This window comes from Amblyomma mixtum, chromosome 8 (genome assembly GCF_055824585.1).
Source record: "Amblyomma mixtum isolate Tamu chromosome 8, ASM5582458v1, whole genome shotgun sequence".
Classification (NCBI taxonomy): domain Eukaryota; kingdom Metazoa; phylum Arthropoda; class Arachnida; order Ixodida; family Ixodidae; genus Amblyomma; species Amblyomma mixtum.
Window position 1 is genome coordinate 7,594,408 of NC_143019.1, and position 7,299 is coordinate 7,601,706.

Here is a 7,299-nt window from a genome sequence, read left to right on the forward strand (position 1 = left end):
ATAACTATAGATGCATAACGCTATCCCGTTTATAATTATTATTTTCCTTTTTTTTTGCAGCTGTGAACTCTTTGTATCAAGAGATTATTCAAGAGACTACCCTCTAAATGTTCATCTTCTTTCTTTGATTATTTATTAACATGTCGTAATCAGTGTGCGAAAAGGAGCGTGTGACTTGACAGCCATTATTTGCACAGATTCTTTATTGGTATTTTCGCAGTGTAAACGTGCTGATGGAAACTGTGGTCTGGGGATGCTTCATTGACGGCAGGGTGAGCCAAGATTACCTCGGCTGTTGTTGCCCTCCTCGAAGAAACGGGACTTTGTGGGTTTTATGAGCCTAAATGTGAGTGAAGTGTACAAGTCTGCCGTCGAAGTGAAGATAAATCTTCGGACGACGTGTCAACGAGAAGACGAGACTGACCGTCTTGCGTTTGTGTGACAGAACTGTCTACTTTGACGAACTGCTGTAGTTCCTGACGGCACACTGTTTCCATACAAAATTTCCATTCAAGGGTTTTACGAACGTTGCGCCAAGACAGCCGCCCTGCATTTTGAATGTCCCGGAATAGACTATAACAAATGGATGGATGAATGCCGTTGTCCTCAATGACCTCTGCTAATCACATTCCCTTTGTGGTATGTTAACAAAGACTTCGCGGGTTCCGTCTTGACAGTCAACTTCCTCACAAAGCACGCGGAAGCAGTGCTCAGTGCAAGTCTTCATGCTTGAGGTGAGCTGCTGCAAGAGTGAATAAGTTGAGTTGCAGTGCTGAACAGTCCAGCCCAACTCCACCTTGCTTCTGCAACATGAAGGTTGGAAAAGCACCTAAAATGCGGATACAGAACACTCTTGAGCTCAAACCTAGGGTACTATCCAAAACATGCCGCGAATAATTTGTTCCAATGAGGCAAGATCAAAGCTCGTTGATGCACTCGTTTGCCTTCACACTAGGCGCTTGCTTGTTCACGATGCTTGATTTATCCTTGGATGTAGGCTAAATCTAGTACACCCAACATTATACCCTGACACATGCACATGATGCCAGGCCCGCCCTACACACTTCCACATTTCTTGGGGATGTGAGGCCAAACGGTACACAATGCATCTGTTACTTTTGCCCCCGACGGTACAAGCATAAGGACGAAATACCCGAAAAAACGAGGATCTGTGAGGCATGAAGGTTACGCGTTTGGATATGGGAGTAAGTTTTGTTTTGCAACCGCTAGTGCACTTTTATCACACAAAGAAGAGAGAAAAATATTAGCTGGAGGTTTATCAATGCCGAGTACGATATATTGTGCGAAATCAGTTTTTGTAGGCGGACACCGCGGCCAGGTGCCTGGAAGCGTGAGTGCGATGTCCACTGGCCCAGGGAGCCAAGTTAGGCACGTGTTAATCTTTTTCATCGTCAGTTCCAATGTACCCAATGTACGCCGTTCGAATTCCAGTCGTGACAATATTTATTTATTTATTTATTAAGCCGCCGCGGTGGCTCGGTGGTTATGGCGCTCGGCTGCTGACCCGAAAGACGCGGCTTCGATCCCGGCCTCGGCGGTCGAATTTCGATGGAGGCAAAATGCTAGAGGCCCGCGTACTGTGCGATGTCAGTGCACGATAAAGAAGCCCAGGTGGTCGAAATTTCCAGAACCCTTCACTACGGCGTCCCTCATAGCCTCAGTCGCTCTGAGGCGTTAAACCCCTATAAAACCATAAAGCTATTTATTTATTTATTTATTTATTTATTTATTTATTTATTTATTTATTTACTTATTTATTTATTTACGGTCTCCCTCAGGGCACCATCATGGTCCAGCATTACTCGAACCGTTGGGCCGTTTTGACCTCGTGAAGTAGTGCTTTCGCAGTTAATGAAAACCTGAACGTTTGAGGACTAAGAACACCTATACCTGGCGGCACCATAGCCGGTCAGGAGAGTTTCGGTATGTTATGGTGCTTCGCATTTGTGCCGTTATGCGCTTTGCATTCCCGCATGGTTTCTTTTTTGACACGCCTAGATTTACAAGCGCGGAGCAGCAGAGGAAGTCCAAGTGCCCCTCTAAGTGCCCCTCGTACGGTGTTAAACATTAAAAAGTTTCATTAATTACGTCAGAGATAAAACGGGCCTTCTGTGGCATCGAACTTCCTCGAAAAACGTAGCGCGAAACACAAGACACAGGTAAGGTGAAGACAGGACACGAGCGCTTCTCACGACTAAATTTTTATTAGGAAGGATAACAGAATATATACCATAGATAGCGTGTTCGCCAAATGCAGCCGGTACAGCCAGCGATGACAGCGCCGCCCACCGGCAGGTAGCAGCCACATTAAGGCTAGTTATAAATATTCATTCAGAACGACGGGTTCATATCGCCGCTATGGCGCAGTGGATTAGAGGCACGTGTTGCGTATGGAAGGTCGGCCGTTCGACTCCGCTCTCTGTACTGTAATTTTTTTTTTCATTTCTTTTTCAATTTATTCCCTTTTAGGTTGCAAATCGTGATGCTTAGTGGCATATAACGCCGTTTAAGAGGATTTATTATCCCTTTTAGGTAAGCGTTGTGATAATCTTCAGTCACCGTGATCAATTCACCGTGGTTTCAAGCCATGTGGCTGTACAGGCTGCACTTGGCGAATACGCCCATAGATATGGAGGCGAAGAGAAAGAAGGAAACAACAAAATAACAACTCAAAAACAAGAACAAGACGAGGAGATAAGAGGTCGGCGATGGAAGCAGGTACATAGCATTGCAATATAAAACACGTGCACAGTTACTTGACAACCGATTGGAGGTACACAATCTCACTTTTTGTTAAGGCGATCGATGCGTCACTAATGCACTCCCCCCCCCCTTTCGCGATATAGAACGCTTCAATAATCTCCCTTGTACGTTGGTGATATGCCCTGTCAAGAACTACAGTCTTATCGAAAAGGGGGCGACATTTACAATCCCTGCAATGCTTCGGTAAATTTTTGTGTTTCGCGCTACGTTTTTCGAAGATGCAATTGCTCCGACTAGCCCAGTTCAGCTTACTTGTGCATCGAACTTCCGCCGACTTCCGCTTACACTCAGATCTCAGGTGACCCGCCTTGAACAACCTGACGTTGTTGAGAGCACCCAACATTTCGGAGTGGGTGTCAACTTTTTTCGTCGTGGAAAAGAGAGACTAGCATTCGACTGTGCGTAGATCTGCGGGAACTCAACAAAGCCGTCGTAGTTGTTGGTTTAGGTTTATTGGGGTTTAACGTCCCAAAGCGAGTCAGGCTATGAGGGACGCCGTAGTGAAGGGCTCGGGAAATTTCGACCACCTATGGTTCTTTAACGTGCATGCACTGACATCGCACAGTACACGGGCCTCTAGAATTTCGCCTCCATCGAAATTCAGCCTTGGCGGCCGGGATCGAACCCGTGGCTTTCGGGTCAGCAGCCGAGCGCCGTAACCACTGAGCCACCGCGTAGGCAGAAAAGAACAAGCACAGCATTCTTCTTCCCCACATAGAAGAGCTGCTGCGCAGATTTCTAGGCGCAACCCACTTCGCAAAGTTTGACTTGGCATCACCCTACCATCATGTACTGCTTCATCTCGACACTGTTTACTTGACCGCCTTCGTAACGGATCTGCTGCAGAAAAAAGTAAGACGCACGTATTTTTTTTTAATTCTCTAAAACCGCAAGAAATTTGGTTGGTTGGTTGGCCTCAAGTAGAATGGCACATACCCACTGCGGGGGAGTGGCCAAGACACAGGCGGTGAACTGTTGGAATGATTAAGAGTTTTAGAGGAAATTTTGGGCTCCAGGCGCGCGTAGCTTCGACCACCCGAACTGGTTACGCCCCTTCCACTATTTTCGTCGCCGCCGCTGAACTCACAAATGCGCCGGAGTAACCTGCGCTTTAAAATCTGCTATTCGTTGTCACCGCTCCGCTCATACGGCACCGTATAGTTTCCGTGTAGTTTCTACTCTTGGCCGGTTGACCAGTCATCAGAAACGAGGTGCACTACATCACGTGATGTTGTAACGCGAGAAGAAGACCAAGAAGAAGTAACGCTGTTCGGGCTCCATTGTTCTGAGTTCTCGGCTCCAGCTGCGTTCGGAAAAAAAGGAGGGAAGCTCGCCAACTTTCACTCGAAAGGTAATTCGCTATAATTTACGTTGTTAAAAGACGTCACATAGACGAAATTTCTGATAAACAGTGGTAATTAAGCTGGCCACCTTAGCTTTGAGCACGCATGAGCTAGCGATCTCGGTCGGTTGTCAGACATGTGGTAACGCGATGACCATAACGAATAGCCCCGTTCGCTGTGAAAGGGTATTTCGTTATGAGAGCAGTACACTGGTACTGGTCGCGTGCGATATACCCTTTGTACCTTAAGCACCTCTGGTGAACATTCGGCCCAGTTAAGCCTAACGCTGTGAGATTACATTTGTTTCATCGTGCTACGGGCGATACCATTTACCCAGATGGCAGCCCATATGGAGCTAAACTCTACGCGTAAAGGTTTCACGCTATAAGCGGGTTCAGTGCGGCTTCTAATTTTTGTCCCTGGTTCTGTGATAACCTTGTCAGGTTCGCAGAGGCCCGGCTCAACAAACCTGCAGTCAAGCGGTGACACGGCGCCATCTGGGAGCGGTGACGGGATTTTCGGTGTGAGTTTGGTTGAGAACCCGAGATTTTACTATTTTTTCTAATCACATGCTTTGCCTGTTGACGTGTTCTTTGTGTGCGAAGAAACACTTGAAAGGTTACTGCCGATTGCACACAATTCACTTCACTCGCAGTAATAACCGCGTGATAGATCTAGCCCCTTATAACGTGACTAATACAATGTGAGTGCCTGAGGATGTTAGTCGAAATATGTGTGAGTGAACGGCCAGGTCAGAAATTTTTGGTAGTTAACAGGAATAAGCCGCTACCGACGTTGCCCAGATATGACTGCAGTTTTAACGCTTATTAGCGCCGATTTCACAAAGGTCCTAAGTAAGCGATTTATCATGCACAGCTTCTTTCTAGCAAGCAGATCTTCCCTTCGCGGATTTGTGCTGCTCTGCAAAGCATTACCCTAAATTTCGAAAGAATATTATGTCAAGGAAATTAACAAACAAATTGGCCGAAGAAAAAAGTAACAGTTACAATTTCGAGCTGGTTCACTACTTTTTATGGTTTCTCTGATTCGCCCGGAGTGACGAAGCGACAACGTCCCTCCCACGCCCCTTTCTCACGTTCTGACCTCATACTTTACTTTTCCCTTTCTGATCTTCAACATTGTCTACATAGAACACATTCACATTCTCCATGAGATGTGTGGTGTCCTTTCGGCAGCTTCTGGGTGAATTTCAGCATGCTTTACGCAAGCTTATTCTTCTCGAAAATGGAAAAACTGATCTTCAACATTGTCTACATAGAACACATTCACATTCTCCATGAGTTGTGTGGTGTCCTTTCGGCAGCTTCTGGGTGAATTTCAGCATGCTTTACGCAAGCTTATCCTTCTCGAAAATGGAAAAACAGTAGCGCCGAAAAACACACACACACACACACACAGCTGAAGAACGACGTAGAACAAGCGCTCACTTCATCTGACTTTATTCTCTGAAAAGCGAGCAAATATACAAAAGCGTAGGCATGCGCAGAAAGTTCGAGTGCAATGAACCATCTAGCCCAAATAGAAGTTCTTCTACGCTTATTCTTATCTAACTGAGATGGCTAACTCCTGAGCGGACACGATACCGCTGCTAATCTGTCAGGGCGGCGGCTTTGGCATCGAAAGAGTGTGCCTCGAGGCAAGAGCGCATATTTTGGACGCACGTCGCTAACGGAGGTCAAGATTCGGGATCACTGGCGAATCTTTCATCAGCCGTCAAAGCGCGCTACATATTTTGATACTTCAAAGCCACAGGCTTGAGCGGGCCGTCTATGACACACTGTGGATACTCTTTGATTTTATTGACCACAACGGGACCCATGGTCACCTTCTATGAACACACTATTCTTCCCTCTCTTCCTTTTTTCTCCCTTTATTGACCTTGTATACGAGTAGAGTAGCCAACCATGCAGGCACACGCCTGGTTATCTTCTTCTTTTTCCTTTTATTGTCGCTTTGTGCATACGCAAGCAAAAAAAACTGATATCTGATGGCGATACACTCGCAGCAGTTTGCGAATTCTGGGAACCTGCTTCGTTCTGAGATCTGGGCGCCTCCTAGTGGCGAACAAATGAAGTCACTTTTAGGTTCCTCCGAATTCCACTAAATAGCATCGAGGCTCTGGTCACCTCCATCGGAATAACTCCTTATTGATTTTGGATTAACCCTCTTTTACGCGCCCAAAATATCAGGATTTCGCGCATTAAACAACGCGCTATTCCGGCATACGATTCGGAGCCATTATTTTTGGAACTGATGAGTGAAAGTGGTTCGAAATAATTTATGGTTGAATTTTCCGGACTTGAAAACCTGAGCCTCTTTGTTGAGCACGAGCAATAAATTGTGTGGCTTCTTGTACGTTCAGATTAGAAATGCTCTAGTTGCCGTGCGCCGGTATTCCTTATAGCACGGTGTACACAACAATGTAAATTGTGGCTAATGTAGAGTTTACCGCTTTCGCTTCGGCCGACTAGGACCAGTAAACATTCTTGGCGCGCCGATTATTTGCTGTACAAAAAGTTTGGTGCGAAAGATAGAGGATGCCGCAAACGATATCTCCTGAGCAGAGATTTGTCGGGTGGCAGATTGCTGAGTTCTCTGAACGTTTACGGAGCGAAGGACGCAACATAAGACAGAAGATGCACTAGTGCGTAAGTGGGCCTTCCCAGTCGAAAAAACACAACAGAAAATTTCCTGTCCTCACTTCAGATTTTCTGCAATGTGTCTGCCTATTAACTTCTAGTAACTAAATAAATTTTAGTCGAAATTACCGCAGAAAAGTTGTATAGAACTACATGCTACACAAATGTAATACAAAAAAAAGTGCGACAGAAAGATACTACAAAACAACAGACAGGTCTGCAGTTACGAGAAAACAAAATGTTTTGTCGTATTTCTGACACGGTTCTGTCGTTTTTTGTTTGTTTTTTTTCAACTGGGCTCTGTCTTGTGAGTCTTCGTGTGCTTCACGTTCAGATCGGTGGTTACCTAAAAAAAGAGGAAGACTAAGGCATGCTTTCTCGCTGATAAAGAAGCGTAGAGATCGGTAAGTCGCATGGAATTATAGTTCTCCTGCGAAGTTTCCGCCAACAACACACAGTAAAGGACTTTTTCGTGTGTGCCTGTAAGCGATTTGCAGGCAGCCGCTGGCGTC